The sequence below is a fragment of the Hibiscus syriacus genome, unplaced genomic scaffold, assembly GCF_006381635.1.
Source record: "Hibiscus syriacus cultivar Baekdansim isolate YM2019G1 unplaced genomic scaffold, ASM638163v2 tig00110346_pilon, whole genome shotgun sequence".
Classification (NCBI taxonomy): domain Eukaryota; kingdom Viridiplantae; phylum Streptophyta; class Magnoliopsida; order Malvales; family Malvaceae; genus Hibiscus; species Hibiscus syriacus.
The window spans coordinates 1127631-1152704 of record NW_024062697.1 but is presented as its reverse complement, the minus strand read 5'-3'; the positions used below and the strand labels follow the sequence as shown (position 1 = coordinate 1152704).

The 25074-nt window shown below is 35.0% G+C and overlaps 1 non-coding gene and 1 pseudogene across 1 annotated transcript; one reads left to right on the top strand and one right to left on the bottom strand.

Annotated features, from left to right (window-relative positions):
- Positions 1-3314: 3314 nt before the first annotated feature.
- Positions 3315-25074, top strand: part of LOC120120740 — a 59160-nt pseudogene continuing 37400 nt past the window's right edge.
- On the bottom strand, positions 19547-19652 carry LOC120120752. The gene has a single exon (XR_005515929.1). It is a non-coding gene; the product is annotated as a small nucleolar RNA R71 (small nucleolar RNA).

Here is a 25074-nt window from a genome sequence, read left to right as displayed (position 1 = left end):
TCCAGACTTCTTGGATAATTTCTTGCATAGTGACCAGATTCACCACAATGAAAACAAGCTTCGAAGAGTAATCTACATACTCCCCATTGTGGCCTTCCGTATGACTGACATAAAGGTCTCTCTCTAACAGCTCTACCCAAGCTAGTAGCAAAAGAATGAGACTGCTTAGTTTTCTATGAAGCTGCAACATAATCAGCTCTGTTAGTGTATCGGGAACCTGAGCCCTTGCCTCTCTTAGCATAATGTGTAGATGAAGACATTCCCATCCTTTTTCCAATCTTCATACTTTGCTCCACTGCTAGAGTCTCCTCTTGAGCTCTTTCAATAGCCTTAGCTCTATTTATAACTTCTTGTAGGCTAGACAAGTTTAAGGCCAACATCATCTCTTTCAACTTAGGCCTCACCCTCAATAAACCAATCTCAATGAGCTTTTTCATTAGGAACTACCTAGATAGCATAACGGCTAAGTTTATTATATTCATCACACTCGTGCACTGCTCGATTGCCTTGCTTCATGCTAAGAAATTTCAGCAACATGGATCTCATAAACTTCTCCCTGATATACTTGTTCTTGAACTCATCTTGGAAAAATTGTCAGCTCACTTGTTCGGGCGATACATACATCGTCGTATTCGTCCACCACACCCGAGTTGATCCTCAGATTAATGATATAGCTCCGCCTAGTTTTCCATGATCAGAGCACTACAAACTTTCCAACATCACCTTAACATCATTCAACCATAAATCCACGTCCATCGAACCTTCACTTTCTTCTCCCCTGAACTCAGAAGGTCCCAAACTCTTTAACTCCTTAGGAATTAACATTTGACGTGCTGGAGGAGTAGAGGGAGGCAGAGGAGGTTGAAACCTTATCAAAATAGCATCAAGAGCTTGCATGAAAGCTCCAAACTCTGGCACCCTTATGTGCCGGTACGCTGGCATTCTCAGACGGAATCGGATGTTCCCTATTCTCCTCATAACTTCCACTACTCGATCCATCTCTATCCTCTTGTTCAACCGCTCTTCTCGAATTCGTAGAATCTGACATCTAGTATACCATACATAAATATAATACTTAAGTTAGTAAGGAGAGACATTTTTCATATTCTTAATATTCTCTATCAGTAACCTTGACATCTTAGTTGCATGTAAACCATTTTTACATTAAAATTACACTTGATTCGGTCGAGAATTGGCTAAATCTATAGCTCAGATACCAATAAATGTAACACCCATCTCCCAATATCTTTCTGTACACGAGATATAGATGTTACATCACTTTTAAAACATTTATTCCTTTGAAAACCCGTAAAATTTTGTTTCTTTTTATAAAACATTTTAATTAAAACTAATATAAAACACACTTTAATTTAATTACATAACAAAAAGTATCATTCAAATGTTTTTCAGAGCATTTTTACTAAATATATTACATGCCAACTAAATACATCAAAAAGTAGGCATGTATGTCATACTGTTACTAACGAGGTGACCCTTGCTTCGATGTTCGATAATCTCCTTACTCTACTTGTAGTAAAATCTTAAGCGTGAAAATAACACACACTAAGAAATTTCTTAGTGTATCATAAATAATAATAAACAAAATTCTAAACACAATTTGTATCATTACAATTCAAATTTCCAGTGATTCTTTCAATTCATTAAACACTTTATGGTTTACATTGGTAGCGCTAATACTTTCATTTCTCAACCATTACTATAATCTATGTGGTTTGCATACCCATTACCAATACAAAAATCCACCTCCTTATTATGAATTTCTTATGTCTACACATATAGTTTCCATACGAAAATTCATACACTTAGTATGAATTTCTTAATTTTGCACACATAGTGCCCATACGGAAATTCATACACTTAATATGAATTTCTTAACTTTTTGCACACAAAGTGCCCATACAAAAATTCATACACTTAGTACAAATTTCTTAACTTTTTACACACAGTGCCATTTGGTAATCACCATACATATATCAATCAATTATACTTTTATGACCATCGTACACATAAGTACATATTAAATGCACTCACTTGGCTTGCCTCGCTTTGGTATTCAAAACGCAAAGCTGATTACTTTGGAACTTGGCCTTTTGTTTTTGCTTTGCTTAACTCGGGAGCTTGATTTCGATCTATTCAATATCCATTACATACATATACAATATCAATTATTATTATATTTCCTAATAATTACACTTAAACATTACTCAAGAGTACCTATTATTAACTTTTCTATAACAATATCAGCCTATTTTACAATTGTTGGCTCTTTAGTATCGATACCCCTACCATGGTATTGATACTACTATACTACGGTATTGATACTATATTACGATATCGATACCATTTTTGCATTCTGTATTTAATGGTATCAATACATTCCTCATAGTATCGATACCCCTTTCGGTATCGGTACAATCAATCAATATCGATACTACTCAGCTGATTCTTCCTATTTTAGCCTACATTATTAGTACCGATACCATTACCCATATTTTTCATTTTCCAGCCTGAAACATACCCACATTTGGTCAAATTTCCTTAAGTTTATTCCAATAATACTATTTAACTCTTTTTTATGTATCCATACTAACTTTCCTTCATTTAGCTACTTAAAACACCTTAACAAATTTTGTTTCCTAGACAATATATTTTCCATTATGTACATAAATAATTTATCTTTATTTTATCTTGCACGTGTTATTTATATTTATATTTATTCTCTAACATTGTCTCTTTAGTAATCTATTGACAAATGATAACTTAGGGTTACAACTCAAACATGGGAGGAAGTAAAACCCTAGTAAAATAATTTGGGTGACACTTTTGAGAGGGAAAAAAATCTTTTCCCTTAATTTTATTCTTTTTTATCCCATCAAAAATCTTTTTCATTTATTATCCTATCTCACTTTTTATTTTTCTTTTATTAACCCCTAGAAAATTGCTTACTTACCCACCTTTTCTTAAAAAATACCCCTTTATTCTTTTCTCTCTCTCCGTTTCTCTTTCTTTCCTTTTGATCTTTATTTTTTCCTCTTCCCCCAAAACCTCCATAGTTACCGTCTCAAAGTTCAAATATTTCACTTTCTTCATTCAAAATCTTCAGCCAAGTCGATATGGTTCATTCGAAATCAAACCCAGGCGCTTCCACTTTCTTCGTTGCGGCTACAAACTTCCAGCTCTTTCCAAATGACGACGTTGAGAAAAAGTTTAAAGTGTTGCAAAAATTACAACTCTAACTTGAAGATGGCTTTGTGTTCTCTGAAGTCAATGAGGAGTCTTTCGGGCATAAAGTGATGGATATTGTCAAGAAACACAAGTGGGTAAAGTTTTTCCAGGCACCTGAAGGCTATGGCGTTGGTGTTAGTAAGAGAATTCTACGCAGATTTGGGAGGTCAAATGTTATTTTAAACTGGGCAAGGTTGTAAACCAACACAAAAAGTTCTTTGCTGAGGCGGACTTGCAAACTTATGATGGAGTGCTTCAAGATTTATGCTTTGATTGGGCATAATTTGAAGGTAACGCCCCAAACCGGAAGCCAATTCAACTGTCGTGCCCTCAAGATGATAACTAAGCTATAAAACCATTTCATGAAGGGCAAGCTGATGCCAACATCCCACGACACAATTGTGTTGTTGCGGCGATTATTGTTGCTTCATTCAATTATATATGGACGGTCCATTGATGTCCTAAAATAATCTTCAAACAAGTCCATGAGTGTGCCAAGCAGGCTAAAGGTAATTTACTTTTTCCAAATCTAATCACTAGTCTAAGCAAGAAGAAGAAGGCTCCCGAGGAGCCCTTGGAAGAATTCATAAAGTCCAAGGAGGGGATCACAAAGAAAAAGCTATCTAAGCTGATGAGTTTCGATGATAATACCCCGGTTGAAGGACTTGAACATAGTGCAAAATATATTGTTGCAGCAAGGATGACTGTTTTTGTGACCGCCACACGAGAGATGAGAGAGTGGCTCAAAAGGTTGGAAGGTCACATGCAAATATTCTTTCATTATGTCTAGTCGAGGGATGCCCAACTAAATGCATTCTTCAAGGAACTGTTGCCAGTTACCATTGAAGATCTACCATCCTTCCCTGATGAAATTTTGTGCAAGTTCATACCAATAGGTGATAGTACATTCTTTTCTTTGGCACAAAATGTTTCGCCAGAGTCTCCAGTAGGTGTCACCCCCTTACCACACAATTATATATGGTTCCTGATAACGGACAAGGCCAGACAGATGACTCCTTTAGTTCAACATCTTTCTCCTCCTAGGAGTACACTCAAGTGATTCCCCCCAAATTATTAGAAGAAGAATTTACCCCTGCCAAAGTTGTTGTTGAACCAGTTCTTACACAACCCACCCCTGATCAGTCACCAGATTTGCCCACCAAACCAGTTATTGATACCGAAGCTAGCCAGTCCTTGAATAGACCTGGTAAAACCTCACCCACCTAGGAGATGTAACTACAAGATAGTCATCCCAGGACTAGGTGTCACATCAAACGCTTAGTTGTCGTGTTGTTATTTTTCATAAATCACCGCAACCATTAGACGAAATAGGATCTACCAGCCCCCTCCTCTCAAGTGACACTGAACCCAAGCGTCTAGCAAAATTGACCCACCACAATGAGGTACCTCTTTACATTTACATTTGCATAGCATTTTAGAGTGATTAACTTGCCTTGGTTTTCATGCATTGAGGAAAATGCATTCCGTTTGATGGAGGTGTTGTGTTTCACACTTAGTTACTTGCATTGATAATGATTCGTAGAAATACTTGTGTTCATGGCATGAGTTATGGTTAAGATAGTTGATTGGAACGAATTAAGGATGCCCGATGATGAATGAAACTTTTTATTGCCTAGTCCAAAATTATTGTGCATGATTGTTTAGAAGGATAGAACCAACTTTAGGACGTGATTCTTTGTGATACTGTTAACACGATTGTATGCTTTATATGCTTAAGGTACTTTGGAGTCTTTAAGGATAAAACTTTTGTGAGACGTGGTATAAAATTATTGAAAAGATTAAGTTGAACTCCTTATCGTTTTGAATTTTTTTGAATTACAAATAAATGTCTCAACATAACTATAGAGGGACACTCCTCTTTGTGACGACATTACCTGTAAACCCCTTAAATAAATGGTAGCCTTGGCACACGAGTGAATGAAAGCAGTCATGGTATGACTCTACTTGACTAGCTCGGGGGTGGGAATTATTCTCCCTTTCACTTAGAGTGAGGCACAATAGGTGTGATGAGCTGACTCCCCTTGAAGCAGTGTTGAAAACAATTGAAGTTACAGGTTGAATAAACAGTAGTGAAACTATGCTTAATGAATAATCTGATGCCGGTAAAACAAAATAACTTTCTTAGGAATTTTCTATATTCGTTAAGCATAAACTAGATACAATCATGAACACATACTGACAAAGAATCTTGACCTAAGGAAAGGTACTTGACTTCTCATTCAGCCTAGCATATTAAGGGCAAACTTGTTGTTGAGGGATTAAATTTAAAACCACATTATTTTCCTAATTTATACTTGGCTTTGACACTTTATGATTCTATTTCTCATTATCCATTGCTTGAGGACAAGCAATAAATTAAGTTTGGGGTGTGATAACTTCGTAAAAAGAGTATATTTTAGGTCTTTTACTTTATTTATTGATTGTCTAAAAGCCATTGACATAGCATTTTAGTTGCATGTAGTTGTATTTAGGACATATTTGTAGGTGGTAGATAATTCTGCTGAGGCAAAGTTTATTTGATTAATCTGATGCTGATGGGGAGAAGGGTTGTGTGTTGCTTGTGATGATGCTGGAAATTACTGAGGAAGAATTAATTTGCCGAGAAAAATTAAATTGCTAGGCCAGTGAAACAGAAGACGATTACAATGAGGAACAAATTTTCTTGCCAAGGCAAGATTTATCTAGCCAGTCTGACGTGGTACGAGACAAAATTGTTGATGTCACATGGACAACTGTCCAATGCACCTCACGTGAACTCCTGCCACTGCTAAGAATTTGGGACCACTATCTGCTACCATTTTATTCACATAATGGGTATGAAAGCAAGGGTATTTAGGGAATTTCCAAGTACACTAAACCGTCCTTGGTGCCCTCCATAGCCAGGCTTCACCGGAGCAGTGGTCAGCCATCGAGATAGATTGGCCACTAAAGTAATCATGGTGGTGGTTTGATGTCACGGTAGAGCTCTGTTTGGGAGTTTTTCTTCCTCTTGTTCTTTATTTCCAAGTTATTTAAGGGCTTGTACTTAAAGATTATTTTTTGGATAATGTATACCACACCATAAAATGTTTTATTTGGTGTTGGAAATGTTTGGATGACACATTATTTGATGTTAAATGATGATTAAGTATGTTTTTTTTAATCTTGTTTTGTTCACTGTTTTAATCTTTTACCTTGACACTGGAAGTCTTTTTGAGAGATTGTCTGGTGCCATTAAGAAACATTCCTAGTCTTTGTAAGAGCTTTTGAGAGATTGCCATTTTTCTAATCCAGGATGGCGAGGTTTTAATATGCCCTATAGATAAGTAGAGGGTTTTATTCGACTAAGAAGGGTAAATGCTTGAGTAGATAGGCTTGAGCTATAGTTGACGCTAGGGGTATTGTCGCAACAACAATTTGACATACCAAGGGTGGCAGTTCACGCTGGATAGTATTACCGTAGCAATAGATCTAGGAATACTCTAGTAAATCTTATAGGGAAACATAGGAGTAGCATACTAAATCATCCTAGTCATAGAATAATTTCTCGCCATAGCAAATCCAACCTAAGTGCTCCATTAGAAGTCTGATTGTGAGAGGTTTTTCAAAATATATTGATCTCAAACATTTTTATTTGTTTTGACAACTTTTATTTATTTTCCTTTGAAAATATTTATTGCCTCGACCAAACTTTTCTGCTCACTTTGATACTGCTCGCTTTTCTTTTGTTAATATCATTAGAGAATAATATTAGGACTAGTTAGTGTCACCTAGTTCTAGTTGTAGCAATCATAAAAAATTCCCACCAATTTATGTGGAGACTATAACTCACTTACTACTATATTACTTGTTTCGAATGTGTATACTTACACAAATTTGTGTGCCATGACATACACTTATACACGTGATCATATACCAAATGGGTGAATACTCTGGTCGACTCATTGGTACTAGCTCTAGAAACTAGTGCCAAAGTTCTCATTCGATACTCAGATCTACCCCCACAGTCGAAACTCTAATCGACTCTCCTAGATTGGGTTGATGGGGTATCCATGAACCATGACTATCCTTCCCTCTCAATCAAAGTCTGTGATGATCCTGTTGCCTCAGGGGCTCTCCTAGTTAGTCCTATGATCCCACTAGACTGCCTGACCCTTATACTCAGAACCCTCTCAACTGCCTTTGATGGTTGGATAACTCTGCTAACATTCTGGGACTATCTGCTGCAAGATGTGATCAGATGTCCATGTGTAGTCATTCTCTGAATCTACTAAAACGGTGCAGCTCTAACAAAACTAACTCTTGAACATGTCTACTCAACCTAAAGAAATCTCTCTCGTACTCTATCACAGTCTGATCCCCGTGAGCTAAGAGTACAAATCGCTTCCTTAGATCATTAGTGTGAGCCTCCCTTATGTATTTCTATCTCATCTTGAAGAGGAACTGCTCTCATGATTGTCTATCTTGCTCTATAGCCAACTCTATCATTTCCCACCAGTTAATGGTGTCACCCTTGAGCAGGGCTATGAAGAACTCAAGTTGACCTTCAGGGGTAAGGTGCAACTTTCGAAGAGTGTGGAGGGTCTCCTTAAGCCACTAGTCTACCACTATAGGATCGTCATCCCATGATCCGTGAAAGTCAAAGGTCTTGTATCTATGGAGCCTCACTACTAGAGACTCTTAGGTGTTAGTTCTGGCTAGAATGAGGGTGGTAGTGGGGGAGGTGGTGCAATTGAGGTACTGCGTAAAGACCTAGTGATTTTCCCAAGTACAGAGGTGAGGTCCCTGAAGAAGTTCGTCTCCTCAACCCCTGTGTCTACTAGTACCCATGTTGTACTTAATACAAGACGAACTTGTCATCAGTGTCGATTGTTAACAAGGCATAACTCTTATCTCTATCATCCTAACTATATGTTGGGTCGTTTTCCATAAGTTTGTTTTTGGAATAGAAAAGAAACAATCATTATTATCATCATTCCAATCGTTAAAGTAGTGTTGACACTCTAGAGGCATGTACACTCACAAATGTTGATGGACTCTAATCTGTGGTACCTAGGAATGACAAAACATGATGCTATGATACAATTAAATTTAACACCCTAATCCAGTATGACTCGAATACCAATGGATTAGAACGTCACACGGGACCACAAAAATGGTTAACCCAAAACTTTTCTTTAAAAACTAATTGTAAAACATCTGAAAAAAATCCATCCATTGTAAAATAAAATAAAACATAAAAATAAAATATAGAAACAAAATATAGTTACATCTAAATATAAATTGATCTACAATAGTACATGTCCTCTAATACAAATCAAGATGTACTCCGAAGCCTCGGTTGTGTTGGAATATCTGGTGGTGAAAATGCTCATGAACTGGTCACCTAAGAACTTGTGCTCAAAAACACATTTCATACATTGAGATGATGAGCTTTGTGCCACACTAATAATTGTATTGTACTACATGCATTCACTAAATGGGTTGGTTACTGGCTTAGGTATGAATATATGTAAAATGTTGATATGAACTATTGAGTAGGCACCATGGTGTGGCTGAGGGTTCTGCATCTTGGATCTCACACACCACTTTAGCCTTCTTAGAAATACTATCGAGTATTTGGGGTAAGATCCAAAACTGCATCGAAAATGTACACCTGACTGACTTACTCCGTTGAATTTTGGGGCATCTGCATCGAGTCGACAACTAAAGTTCCCTGGAACTGACTGGGATATCCACCTGAACTGTCGTATTATATTAAAGAGACTCAATTATCTAGATTGTTTCTTGAGCGTCAAACAAGGCTAGTTTTATATAACCCTATCTGTTACTATTTCTAGCTATTTTAAAAATAATTAGTGTTATTACTTGTAGTTTAATTTGTTGCCATTTTAATGTTATTGAGCCCCTCATGTCTAACCCCTTAATCATTGGGTTATTTATCCAAAACTATTCACTAGTACAGATACTTACCCCTTCAGTATCGATATTGAATATTAGGTATCGATACCCACCTTTTGGTATCGATGCCTACTAACTCATATATAGTAAAATGGGAGGGTAGTACAAATACTCCTAGACGGAGTATTGATACTTTGGTGCTAGGGTATCGATACTGTCTTGAGTATCGATACCAAAAATGGATACTAAAATCTACTAAGTGATCCCAGTACCGATACTCCTACTGAGAGTATCGATAACTAACCCCCAGTATTGATACTTCCAGCTTACAATCCCCTTGTTTTGTACTATCTGACGAATAGTATTGGTATTTTTCTTCTAGTACTGATACTCATGCCCAGAAATACCTTGTTTTGGGTACAAAAAATGCTAAATTTCTACCTTAAAGGCCTAATGAGGTCCTCGACTTTTATTAAAGTCTTATGAGGATTAAAAGGGGTCTAATAAGACTATTAACATACTAAAAACATCAAAAGATGCAACCTACCATAGACATGCTTCATATCTCGTACAGCCTACCAAAACTTATCTAATGATCTTCATGTGATAGAGTAAACTTAGGAGTATGTTACATTTGATTTCTAAGCTGTTTGAAGTGTCCAAGGCTCAACCTAAGACAAGTTTTTCCTTCCCCTTATTATTAGAGTTTTCTCAAACTTCTCTTAATACAGAAGGATCAAACACTTGAGTTCGTAACTTGATTTAGAGGTTAAGAAGAGTTTAAGAATGATTTTTAAGGCTTTAACTCCCTAAAAATATATCGAAACACATAAGTTCCTTAAACCACCACAAAACCCATATTTGGTTAATATGAGAAAATAGAGAGATTAAGGGTTTGATTTGAAGCTATGGATATGGATGTTAAGAAAATTACTTTTAGGATTCCAAACTAAGGTTGAAAGGACACCAAGTTCTCATATTTTCTCTTTCTAAGTTGAGAGGAAAATGAGAGAGAAAAAGAAAGAAGATAAAGTGAATTTGGAGAAAAATATGATAACGGAACGTGAGATCTTCAAGCCATTAAGTGATTTCAGCTTTTAAAATTCTTAATGGTGTAATTACTCTTTTAGTCCTTCCTCTATCATCTTGATATTAAAAATACATACTTTTATATCAAATGTGCACAAAACAAACCCAATCTCAAACCCAATTGGACTAAGCTTCCTTGCAAGGCTAATGAGTTCATCTAAAGTACTCTCGGGTTACCTCAAACTCCTAACCTAAAATTTGGGACATTACAACTCTTCCATCCTATAAAGAAATTTTATCCTTGAAATTTACCTGGATAGAAGAGGTGAGGATACTAGAGATGTATATCATTCTCAGTATCCCAAGTTTCCTCCTCAACACCATGGTTCCTCCATAACACCTTTATTAGAGAAATCTTTTTGTTCTTGAACTCATTCGCATCCCTTGCTAATATTCTGACAAGTTCTTCTAAATAGGTCATGTCTGGGATAATTTTGATTTAGTATAGCGGTATGATATAGGAAGGATCAGAACGATTTCTCATGAGCATTGATACATGTAGTACATTGTGAATACTCTCTAACTCTTGGTGGCTAAGGGTACGCTATTGGTCCAACTCTCTCTAACACCTTGTAAAGCCCTATAAAGTACGGAGTCAACTTTTTTACGTCCAAAGCTAGGTATTATCTTCCATGGGGAAACCTTAAGGAACACTTTATCCCCCATAGTAAACTCAATATATTTACGCTTCAAGTTTGTATAAGATCTCTGCCTATCTGAGGCCTCCTTTAGTAGACTCTATGATTTGGTTGAGATCCACTATCTTACCCTCACTACACTCTGTCCAACATAACACAGTCCTACACTTGTGCCTATACAAGGCCTCATATGAAGCCATCTAAATGCTTGACTAAAAACTGTTGCTGTAGTAAAACTCCACTAAGGGCAAGTGGTTTCTGACTGGTAGTCCATGAAATGTTCTCTAAATACTTGAAGTAAATTGAGGATCTCTATTTGATATGATGAAATTTGATACCCCGTACAACCTCACTATCTCATAGATGTACAAATGAGCTAACCTCTCTAAGGTATAGTCTATCCGAACTGGAAGGAAATGGGTTAATTTGGTCAAACAGTATTCTATGACCCAAACTACTTCGTGTCTCTATCTGGTAATCACTAAACCGTTTACAAAGTTCATGGTCACCTTGTCCCATTTTCACTAAGGTATCTGAATAGGCTGAAGTAACCATGAGTGAACATGTTATTCTGCCTTAACCTAGTGACACACTAGACTTCTAGTGACAAACTATGACACTTCCCTTTTCATGCCCAACCACCAATACAACTGATGAAGCTCCTGATATAACTTGTTACTTTATGGGTGGACAAAGAGGGGACTGCAATGTGCCTCATGGAGAATCTTACTAAGAAACTGAGCATCTGTGATTACACACAATTGGCCCCTAAAATACAACATATCTTTATCATGAAACTCAAAACCAGGGGCCTCGCCCTGGCGAACCTGCTCAACCCTAGTCCTTAACTGGTCATCTAAACTCTTTAATCTTATGATATCTACTAAAAACATCATTTCAACTCACAACTCAACAACAACCTGCCTTTACTGATTGAACTTAAGTGTGATAGGAGGGCTCGAAACTCTGTCATTGATTTCCTACACAAGGCATTTTCTACAACATTTGCTTTGCCCAGATGGTAGCCAATCACGTAGTCATAGTCCTTAAGTAACACAACCCACCAACATTGTCTGAGGTTTAATTCTTTCTGAGATAGTATGTAACATCCCAAAATCAGGGCTAGTGACTAAAATAGAAGTTTTGAAAATTTGAGGTCTGATTTTGAAAAATTAGAAAGTTTAGGGACTTATTCGGAAATATTTTGTGAATGATTAGTTAGTAAATATGTGATGAAGTAAGGGAAAATTGGTCTTTTCAAAGGAAATATTTTTATTTTCCCTTTATAAGGAATTAACCACATGGAATGAGAAGGAAAAAGGAAAGGAAATGAAAAGTATGAAGAGTTTGAGTCTTCTTCCTCCTTCAGCCGTTAACCCAGTTGTTAAAGGTAAGTTTCATGTTGGTTGATAATTTCTTAAGTTTAAGTTTGGTTTATGTTCTTTAGATGATACTTAAGCTTAAGGAAAGCTTAAGTTGTCTTAAAACTAAAAGATGAAGAAGTTAGAAAGGATTAAAGATAAAAGGTTTCTACGTGAAATCTTGAGTAAGAGTTAGAAAATAATTTTTGAATTGAAATTTAACTTGTCAAGGGTCTAATTAAGAAGTTAGAAGTAATAGAAGTGAATTAAGAATATGTTGGAAATTTAGTAAGATTCTTTATTTTAAGAATTATTATGTGATATTGAAGATAGAGAAGTGTTATATGGATATAAGATGGTATGAGTTTGTATAGTTGAGGTTAATGGTATAAAAGGAGTTCAAAAATGTGAAGTTTAGGTAAGTTTTGGTAAATATTCGGGGTAAAAAAATGTATTCTGGGCAAGGAGTAATCGGTACAGATTCATCCAGTACCGATACTTCAAAGGAAAAATAGATGATATTTAGAGTAGTATATCTATATTATATGAATAGTATCGATACCATAAGCTGAAAGACGATAAGTTATTCAAGGAGTATCGATACCTTAGGGGTAGTATCGATACATAGGGTATCGATACCATAAGTCAAGTATCGATACCATTTTTAAATAAGGATTTCATAATCGGGAAAGTGTATCGGTACTAGTGAGTAGTATCGATACCACAGTGAAGGAAGTATCGGTACCATACCTTGAGTACCGATACTACTCAAAGTAAAAATGTGAATTAGCTACTTCTTTTAGTTCAAATTATTGATAATTGGTTATCAGTGATTAGAATTAAGATATTCATATCAATTATATGTATTATGTAGATATCGATCGAAAACAAGTCCAAGACAGTTCGAAGCTATAAGAGTGTACAATAGTTGTACCTATATGAATGGACTAGTGAGGCCAGGTGAGTGCATACTAGTAGGAAATATGATTTGATGGAAATTAGACTTGCGATAAGTCTGTTTTCGACATTTTTAAAATATGATTATATGAGTAGAATAATGATTATGATTCTAGTGTGTGAATATGCCTTGTATGTATTACATGTATGAGATTTATGTGAATATATGAGAAAGGATATATGGGAAACATATGTGAACAAGAGATGACAATGACATACATGTTTATATGAACACATGAGAAGTGTTATAAGCTATGTGACATATGAATGTGGAATCATATAAAAAGTGACATGTACATGTGAATATGTCTATGCGATATAAGTGATATGAACTTTCATAAATGCCCATGTTATGTGAGATGAGAGCTAGGGGTATAGCTGGCATGCCAAGAGTCGAGGGTTACATAGGTCTTTCGGGACATATACACATGTCCTTTGGGACATGTGCATAGGTCCTTTGGGACATATTTCATATGCCACTCAGTGAACCCTTATACGAGCTATGGTGACAGCATATGTGCACAACCTCATTGTACTCGTATATCTTTAGTTCTCACATGTGTACATGGGCTATCTAAAAGATACAACATGAGTAAATTCTATGTGATGTTATATGTTTGTTTGGTGATATGATATGATATGATATGATATGATGTGTATGAGTGTTAAAGATAATATGATAAGATAAAAGGGATTAATGATAATCTATATGAAAGTAATAAGAATGTAGATGGTGATATATGTGTATATGTGTATATGTTACAAGAAATAATATATGCTTTTGTATGATATGATAGCATTAATTACTCATGCATTGTTAGAAGTTATAGTTTACATTAGATATTTTATATACCTCACTAAGTCATCGACTTAGTGTGTGAGTGTTTCACACGTAGGTTTCGAAAAGATTGAAGAGCAAAGGGGAGAAAGACATGTCAGATTCTCCTTTCCGAATATCATATCAGAAACGTCTTTTATGTATTTTGTTCAATGAAATGTAGTTGACATGTAAGATAAAGTATTTGAATTGTATACACTCTGATAAGTTTTGTAAACCATTTTTATTGGAATAATATGATGTTTTATTTAATATTAGTGAGAAATTTTCATTATTGTGTAAAAGGAAAAGTTTTGAGAGAAGTCAATGTGACACCTCAGACTCGTATTTGGATCAGATACGGGTTAGGGGTGTTACATAGTAGATACTTGAAGCTCTTATGATTGGTGATAATGTGACACTTCTCCCCTGATAGGTAGAGTCGCCAAATCTTCAGGGCAAACACTATTGCTGCTAACTATAGGTCATGGGTGGGGTAATTGCGTTCGTGAGGTTTAAGTTGATGGGATGTGTAAACTATAACCTTACTCTCCTGCATCAATATGCATCCAATACCATTTAACGAGACATCGCTAAAAATTTTGAAGTCTTTACCCAAATCGAGTTGGGTCAACACTAAGTCTTGAGTCAATATGACTTTAAACTATTTGGAGCTTTTCTATCGCTTTTTACTCCAAACGAATGAGACTCCCTTTTGAAATAGTTTGGTTAGTGGAGCAACCATCATTGAGAATCCTTAAACGAACCGAAGATAGTGCCCGACTAGAGCTAGGAAACTATGCATCTCAGACATCTTTTTAGGTGGCTCCCACTATACATTGACTTGAATTTTCTTAGGGTCAAATCAAATATCTTCTATTGACATGACATAACCTAAGAATGAAACTTTTGGTAGCCAAAACTCACACTTCCCAAACTTGGCATACAACTGGCGGTATCGAAGTTTTGAAGGATGATACAGAGATGGTAGTTATGTTCTTCTTCTAATTCAGAGTAAACTAGGATATCATCAATGAATACTACTAAGAAGTGATCTAGGTGTGGGTGAAAGACTTGGTTCATTAGATCTATGAATTTCATCAGGGCGTTGGTGAGTCTTAATGACTTTATCAAAAACTCATAATAATCAAATCTTATCCTAAAAAATGTCTTTTTCACATCAGTGTCCTTTACCTTCAACTGATAATAACCAAATCACAAGTCAATCTTAGAGAATACACACGCTCCTCTAAGTTGCACAAAGAGATCATTAATTTTAGAGAGTGGATAACGATTCTTGATGGTTAACTTGTTCAATTGTCTGTAGTAGATGCACAACCTCATCGACCCATCTTTCTTTTTACAAAAAATAGTGGCACTCCTTGTTGAGAGATACTCGGCCTGATGAAGCCCTTCTCTAACTACTCATGAATCTGAGCTTTCAACTCTGGCAGTGTCTGATAACTCTCCAAAAGAGTTATCTTTCCTAGCCTTTTTCACCTAGATTTAGTTTGAGCTTGAGTATTTTTATAAGTATTTTAGGATTATATCTGTTTAATTTTACATATTTTACAAATTGAGAATTTAGTGGGTTGTCTAGGGTTGAATTTGAATTTTGTGCAGAAAATAAATACACTGATGTCGTAGCATTGTAGGAAATGTTGAGTGGATACTGCAGCAGCTGATAAATCACCAGATGGTTAGAAGAAAGTTTTGGTTGGGCAGCTGGCTTGGGCAACTGCCATTAGGCTGGAAACCACCTAAAACGTGGAAATAATCTATTGGAGGATGAAAATCTCCTAAAACTATAAATGAGAGTTCTTTGCAAGCTTAAAGGAGGACGATTTTGAAGCCATTTAAAAAAGTACCATCTCCACATTATTCCATTGAATGCCATGGAAGCTTAAACCCTCTGTCAGGGATTGATGCAGAGTAAGGAAAGCTCGTTGAGTATCTGTCGTAACCGATTTTCACCCGGTACGACTTTTCTTAGCGGAAACCATGTAAATAAATGGTTTTTAATGGAAATAATGGGAGACTCCATCGACCTTTTGGGTTAGGTAGGTCGAATACCTAAAAATCACCTTTTAAAAGTGTTTTTAAGAAAACATCATTTAAAAATAAATCAATCTACATATAACCAGAAGTTCATTCTTTTTAGTAATAAAAAGGGATTCGGGGTCGATTACACTTGGGGAAGGATTAATACCCCCATAACGCCCAAAACTGGTACCCCGTCGATTATAAATTGCCTCTAGTAGTGGAAATCTAAGAATTTGAATATAAATTTAAGTTACGATACTATTAATCGAAATTCAACTATAGTTTTTATATAACGGAAAATTCTAAGGAGAAATAGAAAATATTCCAATATTTCCAATCAAAGAGAAAATAATCCATAAATACTTTAGGACGAATATTTCTCTTTCTAACTGAAATAATAAGAATATTATAATTTGTCCCAAGAACTCAATATTAAAATAATTTGATATAACCAAACTAAATATAACTAAAGTATGCATATTTGAGTTTTTTAGGTTTCTTCAAGTTAGGTATTTATTTATTTTAAAATATCAGAATAGAGCATCTAGTTACTTTAAGACAGTACTTTCTTAATATTTAAAAGTAAATAAATATTACCCTTTAATCCAATTATGAAATTGGTCAAATTATACTTATGAGTCTTTCATATATATATATTCATGAAACTAAAATGAAATGAATAAAAAATAAAGAGCAATAATTAAATGAAAATATTTAAAGTATTAAAATATAAAGGACAATAAAAAATCCAAAATTACAATTAATAAGCGACCAAAATAAAAAATTGAAACTATAGCACCATATTTATAAATAAAATAATAACAGAATTAACTAATGAATAAAATGAAAGAAAATAGAAATTAGTATGCAAAAATTGAAATAAAATAAATAAAAAAATATTGGTGACTAAACTATATAAAACGCCTAAACTAGGAGGACTTATGGGTGATGAACCCACTAACTAGTGACTTAAATGAAAAAAACACGCTTAAAGTACTGGAACCAAAACGCAAAACTCAGTAAATATACAGGGAATTAGACGCGATTTAAACATAAAATTAGTGGCTAAAATGTAAACATGTGCTAAATATTCAGGGGCATGAGAGGGATTTTTCCAAAATAAAAATATAGCCTAATATATTTATCTAAAAAACTAAAATTAAAACCGAAAAAAATTAAACCTTCTTCCTCTCTTCCCCGCTCATCTCTTCTCTCTTTTTCTTATCCCCTCACTTCGGTACCGCTCAACCAACACAGCCCACCAACGTTGGCCACCAATTTAGTGGCCCTTACGCTCCGACTGGTGACCCTAGTGACTGAGAAAGACCAAGCAAGGGTCTAAGAGATCGAAAGCTTCTTTCTTTTTTCCTATTTCTCTCGACCGAGAACATCCAACCCCCAAAAAGCCACGAGTCAGTCGTAAACACTCCCAGACCACCATCATCGGTGGTCGGACTACCAATACGAACCCCCTATGACCTTCAAACTTTCTCCCCTTCAACTCTTAACTAAAAAACGAAACCTACTCCGGCGAAGATACAACTTGGGCTAAGATAAACATTCAAACTCTTTTCTGTTTTTTTTTTATTTAACCTAATGTTTGATTTTGAAAAAAAATGAAAAATAAAGCTGAGAACAAAAATGAAATATAACCTTTGCTCTGTTTTTTCCCCAAATTGTTTTGTGTATTGCTGGTATCCAATCATTTTACATACTGTTATGGGATTTTTATAAGCCCATTTTGCATATATAAATTAAAATTTGACATTATCTTTTTATTTTGTGATAATGAGCTGATTCGGGATGTAGGGCATTGGTGGCCATGGATAGAGCTATCGACAATGTGAAACATTAGGGACCATGGGCGTGGCGGCTGCTAGAATGAGGAGAGGCAGCTGTCTCATATTGGAAGCTGTTGGAAGCCACAGGTGGAGGGGCAGTTGTTGTTGAAGCTGGTGAAACGTGGAGCAAGGGAGTCCATGGCTTGGTTGGGGTTTTGGCAGCTGTTATGTGGAGTGGAGAACCAGTTGTCATTGCTGGAAGCTACTAGAACATGGACAAAGGTAAAACTAGTGATTATAGTATCATCGGTAGTCAGCAGATTACAATTCGAAGCCTACTATTAAGAGAATGAGTGACATTGGATATTTTTAAACTTTGTTGATGATATTTTGGATTGATTATTTTATGTTTGTATTGCTACTACTTTTATGTTCTTTTTGCTTCATGATTACTTGTAGAAATATTAGTGATTAAAAGTATGGTGTTTTCAATTATTTTCTAGAAATATATTTGATTGATTTGTTGTACACTTTTGATAGCATTGGTATTGTTTTTTCAATTATTTTCTAGAAATATACGTAATTGATTTGTTGTGCACTTTTGATAGCATTAGTATTGCTGAGTAGCATTATATGTGTTGAAAAGCATACATCTAATTGTTTATCTTTGTTAATACTTTGAATCCTTTAATTAATGAAAATTGATTAGAGTAATTCAAAGGATTTTAGTCATTGTTAATCGCATAAAAGTAGAATACTATGCTTACTTGAAGTATGATTTGCATTATATTATTCCATGTTATTCGATTGCTGGCTTGACGCTCTCTATAGTGATGTAGCATGACCTGATGTTTCTTAATTTAACTTTTATATCCTTTAATAGCATCTTTTTTTCATACCCATCATTTCTTTAATACTTACAATTATAATGAAGAACATTTTGCTCTATGTGGATACGATGCTCGTAGCTCTTTGAGCTACCACTTAATAATTGGGAATTGGTGTATACTTGCAATTAAGCTATGGCATTTTAGCACCCATTAAGTTTTTGGCACCATTGTCGAGAAGCATCGGTATGATTTAGAGTTTTCTTTCATTTGTTCAGTTTGTTATTTTCTTTTCTAGGTAATTTTTAGCTTTCATTTTTACTAGTGTATGCCCTACAGCGACAAAGAATTAGTGCCATTTGATCAAGAAATTGAGAGGACTTTTAGGAGACATCACCACGAAGCTACCAGGAACTGAACAACTATGGCTAAAAAAGGGAATGTTGTTTTACCCCCATTGCCTACCCCCATTTCCCGGTGGCTATGGGGTGGGGCAACCATTTTATAATATGGATTATCATGATCGACCTATACGATAACTTGTAATGCCAACGTTGGATGATTTGTATCCAGGCATAGTGAGGCTAGTTATTAATGCTACAAGCTTCAAGTTGAAACATAACTTAAATGCTACAATCTATGGGATAATATGGTGGGTTTGTTGATGAAGATTATAGGGCTCATTTGAGAACGTTCATGAAGGAACGTGATTTGTTTATTCAACAAGGTGCCCTAGAGAAAGCACTAAAGCTAACGTTATTTCCTTTTTCGTTGTGTAATAAAGCAAATGCTTGGTTGAGTTCATTGCCACTAGGTGTTATAGCATCTTAAAATAAGCTAGGACAAAACTTTTTGTTGCAATTTAATTCGTCGAATATGAATGCCAAATTTCAAAATGATCTAACTTCATTCAAGCAAATGAAAGATGAAAGCTTGTATGAAGCATGGGAAAGATTCAAGGATTTACTGCGAAAGTGTCTTATGCATGGGTTCCCACATTAGAATCAAATGGAGATGTTTTACAAAAGGTTAAATAATGAAGCTTATGATATTTTGGAAAGGATCTTAACTAATGGTTGCTAATACCCTAATACGAGGTATATGTTTGGTCGACGCAACGCTACAACAATAGATTCTGAAGCTTTCAACTCTATGGCATCTCAAATTTAGTATCAATAAATATGGTAAAGAAGTTGCAAAAAATAGGGGGAATATATGAGGTCCAGGCTGCTTCAATTATCACTTGTGTTTATTGAAGCGATAATCAAAACTTTGATGAATGTTCCCAAAATCCAGAGTTTATCTATTATGTGCGAAATTATCAAATGAGTGAAAATGATTTTGACAACAATTATAATGTTAATTTCAAGAATCCTTTAAATCTTTCTTAGTGAAGCCAAAACATTTCCAATTTGCAACAATAACATTATTAGCCGTAACATTATAATCAATAGCAACCAATGTCGCAGCTATAAGCACAACATCCAGTTGCACAGCCACAACAAAGGCAAACTTATCAAGGGCAATCTTCAACCCAAAATTCCCCTTTATCATCTCTTGAAGCTTTGATGAAAGAGTAGATGGTGAGCCAGTCAGTTTCGTTACAGGATATATATAATCAAATGGGCCAAATGACAAATGCTCTTAATAATCGGTTACAAGGAACGCTACCTAGCAATATTAAAATCCAAAGCAGCAAGGTAAAGATCATTGCAAGGATATTACTACAAGGAGTGAATTCATATTGGGCAGTCAGTTGAAGAGCCTCAAAAAAATGATGTGGAGGTTAATAAGCATGGCAAGGGAAAAAATGAAGAAGTTAGAGCCACCTGTGAGTCGTACCACAACATCAGATGCATGACAGTGTAGCAATTCAGATTCATTGCCGACAATAACACCTGCAACATCTAATGCTCTGCCAACTTTAGTGCCTTAGCACCAACATCCAAATATGCCTCCACCATTTCCACATACTTCAAAAAAGACAAATAAAGATCAATAATATAATGCTTTTATTGATCTCCTTTGCCAACTCACAATTAATATTTCGTTGATTGATGCTTTAGAGAAAAACCCAAATTACATCAAATTCATGAAGCAAGTTCTTTCAAAGAAAAAACGACTTGGTGAATTTGAGACTGTTGTTCTTACCTAAGGATGTAGTGCCATGGCTACAAATCAATTTCACCAAAGCTTAAAGATTCAGGGAGTTTTACTATTCCTTGCAATATTGGTGATACATTTGTAGGTAAAGCTTTAAATGACTTGGGTACTAGCATAAATCTAATGCCATTGTTAATCTTTAGGAAATTTGGGAGCGACAATGCAATACCAATTACAAACTCGCTAACCGCTCTACCGTGCATCCTAGTGGAATTGTGGAAAACATGCTTGTGAGAGTAAAGAAGTTCATTTTTTTCCTGCGAACTTCATCATTTTAGATTGCGAAGCAGCTAAAGATGTTTCAATCATTCTTGGTCACCCATTCGTTACCACGGGTTGAGCCTTAATTGATGTTGAAAAGGGAGAATTGAACATGCGTCTAAGCAATGAATATATCACTTTTAATTTTTTAAATGATGTTTATTATTTAAATGAAAGTGTTGAATGTTTCTCACTTGATGTGATTAATATCGTTGCATAAAAACACTAGGAAGAATGTTGCAACACATATATTTTCACTGGCAATTCGGAAGCAATTAAAGAATTATTTGATGATGCCAAGGGTGAATGTTATTGCAATTATCTGTAGAATATTGAACCTATAGAAATTTTTGATTGCATTATTCGAGCTCTGAAATCGTCTATTGAAGAACCACCAGAGCTCGAATTGAAATTGTTGATAGAACATTTGAAATATACTTATCTTGGAGATAATGAAACACTATCAGTCATTGTGGCAGCACAACTTATAGTATCTTAGTAAGCTTAGTTGATTGATGTGCTGAAGCATCACAAGAGAGTGATTTCTTTGAGCATCACATATATAAAAGGCATTAGTCCATCATTTTGCATGAACAAAATTCTTTTGGAAGATCCTAATAGTATTTTGATCAAACATCAACGAAGGTTAAATTCAATCATGGAGGAAGTGGTTAGAAAGGATATTATAAAATGGTTGGATGCTGGAATCATATATGCAATTTCAGACAACAATTGGGTTTGCCTTGTACAATGCGTTCCAAATAAAGGCGGAATTACTATAGTGATAAATGATAAAATTGAATTAATGCCACCAAGGACCACTACTAGATAGAGAATATGTATGGAATATAGGAAGCTCAACAAAATGACGAGAAAATATCATTTTCTATAACCATTCATAGACCAAATGTTGGACCATCTTACCATTAAAGTTTTTTACTATTTTTTAGATGGATATAATGGTTATAATCAAATTGTTAAAGGATAAAACAACTTTCACATGTCCATATGGTACCTCTGCTTTCTATAGAATGTTTTTTTGGTTATGTATTGCTCCAGCAACATTTAAGCATTGCATAATGGTTATATTCACCGATATGATTAAAAATTATCTTGATGTATTTATGGATGACTTTTCTATGTTTGAGCAAGATTTTGAGAGTTGTAGTATTGAGAAGATATGAGGAGACCAACTTGGTTTTGAATTAGGAGAAATGAAATTACATTGTAGTGGAAGGTATAGTGCTCAAGCACCGTATTTCCTACCGTGTCATTGAGGTGGACAAGGCAAAAATGGAAGTTATTGAGAAACTGCCACCTCCAACTAATATGAAGTTAGTTCAAAGCTGTCTTAGTTGTGCTATTTTTAGATAATATTTATCAAGGAATTTTCTCAAATAGCTAAGTCGTTGTGTTCTTTGCTGGAGCAAAATAGAATGTTCATTGTTGATGAGGAAGTGTTTAAGTCCTTTGAGACAATTAAAATGAAGCTAGTGAATGCTCTTGTCATTGTAGCACCAGACTGGAGTTTATCTTTTGAGTTAATATGTAATGCTAGTGAATTTTTTATTAGTGGAGTGTTGGGGCAACATAAAGAAAAAGTGTTTCATGATATACATTATGTGCGCAGAACATTAAATTATGTTCAAGTTAATTACATCACAACTGAAAAGGAGTTGCTCGTTGTAGTGTTTGCTTTTGACAAAATCCATTCTTACTTAGTAGACACCAAAGTAATTGTTTATACTGACCACTCAGTGTTTAAGCATTTATTTGCTAAGATGGATATAAATATTAGATTGATCTGATATGTGCTCTTACTGCAAGAATTTGATATTGAGATTCGGGATAAAGAGGATCTAAAAATTAGGTGGCTGATCACCTATCTAACTTGGAATCAGGTAGTAAGGATGGTAGTATTTTAGTAATTCCAAGTAATTTTCCAAATAAGTGACTGCTTGTTGCTAATATATTACTGTGGTATGATAATTTTGCCAACTATCTAGTTAGTGGGATGATGCCACTCGATCTTAACTATCAAGGCATAAAAACTTCATGAGGGACGTGAGGTAATACCATTGGGAAGAGTCATATTTATTCAAATAATGCAACGACCAAATCTTGAGGTGACGTTTTACTGAATGTAAACAACAAATCATTCTATAACATTGCCACAACACCCCTTATATAGGTCATTTTGGTGGTATGTGTACAACAACGAAAGTACTTTAGTGTTGTTACTATTGGCCATTGCTATTCAAAGATGCCAACGAATTTGTAAAGCACTGTGATCACTGTCGTGAACGGGTAATATTTCTAGGCGAAAAGAAACACCAATGCAACCTATTTTGAATAATAAACTTTTTAATGTTTGGGGCCTAGATTTTATGGGTCCTTACCCATATTCTTGTGGCAACTTTTTTATTTTTATAGCCGTTGATTATATATCCAAATGGGTGGAAGCTTTAGCTTTGCCAAACAGTAATGCTAAAGTGGTGTTACATTTTTGCACAAAAATATTTTCACTCCCTTTGGAACACCCAAAGCATTTATTAGCGATTAATGATCTTAATTCATTGGAAATCAAGTTGTTAGAGCATTGAATCATTATGGTGTGAAGCATAAGATCACTACAATATATCATCCACAGACCAATGGCCAAGCCGAAGTTTCCAATCAGAAAATTAAACAAATCCTTAAGATGGTTGTGAATCTTTCTAGAAAATATTGGTCACAATGCCCTAAAGAAGCATTAGCATTATGGGCTTATAGGATTGCTTACAAGACTCCATCGGGGATGTCTCATTATCGTCTTGTTTATGGAAAAGCTTGCCATCTGCCTGTTGAGTTAGAGCATAAGCCTATGTAGGCATTGAATAAGCTAAACTTTGAACTAAATGCTACGGGGGAAAATGAATGCTAGAGCTTAATGAGCTCGAGGAGCTCCGAAAAAACTATGAGAGTTCATGAATTTACAAAGATAAAAGAAAAAAGTTGCATGACCAAGATATTTTTCCACGACAATAACAAGTTATGTTATTTCATTCATGATTGATGCTATTTCCAAGGAAGTTGTGATCTTGTTGGATGAACCGTTTTGAAGTTCTTAAAGTTTTTCCTCATGGCGCTGTGTTACTAAAGAACTTGGTGGATAGAGGCATATTTAAAGTTAATGGGAAACGTTTAAAGAACTATTTCCAGCAATAAAATCCTAACATTACTTTAATCACACTGAGTGATCCCCTTGATTTTTAATTTATTTGCATTTTAAATAAGTTAACTTATTTGACATTTATTTTTCTTAGTTCTTATTTTTGTTTTATTTGTACATGATTTTATTGTTACATTCATAATCTCACTTACACTATGAAACTTGATCTTCACTGAGCAACACTTTTCACTCTGGCATGCATTCAATGTTTTTACTACAGCTACAGTAGTAACCGACCGAGCATATATCCACTATGGTAAAAGTAATTATGAGTTGTAAACTATTTATCCCCCTTAAATTTTTAATCGACAACCTTATCCAATCATAATCGTACATTAAAAACAAAATCTTATCCCTCCACCCTTGAATTTTGAATTTTTAAAACCAATATTTATCCCCTCTTACACGCCACTCATTTAATCAAATTTACTTTACTCTTTTATTTTTCACCCTATTTCCTTTTCTATAACTCTTTGATATCTCTCTTCTCTAACTAAACTTTACCCAATATCTACCATAGAACCAAAGAAGAAAGTAAGCACGAAGCCATCTGGACACACACCCACACTGCCACTGCAACACTTGTCTATTGTATACCTTTTCGTACACAAGATACAAAAGTCACATCACTTTTAAAACATTTTCTCATTTGAAAACCTGTAAAATTTTGTTTCAAATTTTAAAACCACACACTTTAACACAATGATAAAATATTCATAGAGATATATTACTAAAACGATCATTTTAAATACAACACAAAATATTTTCTTAAGTTCAAT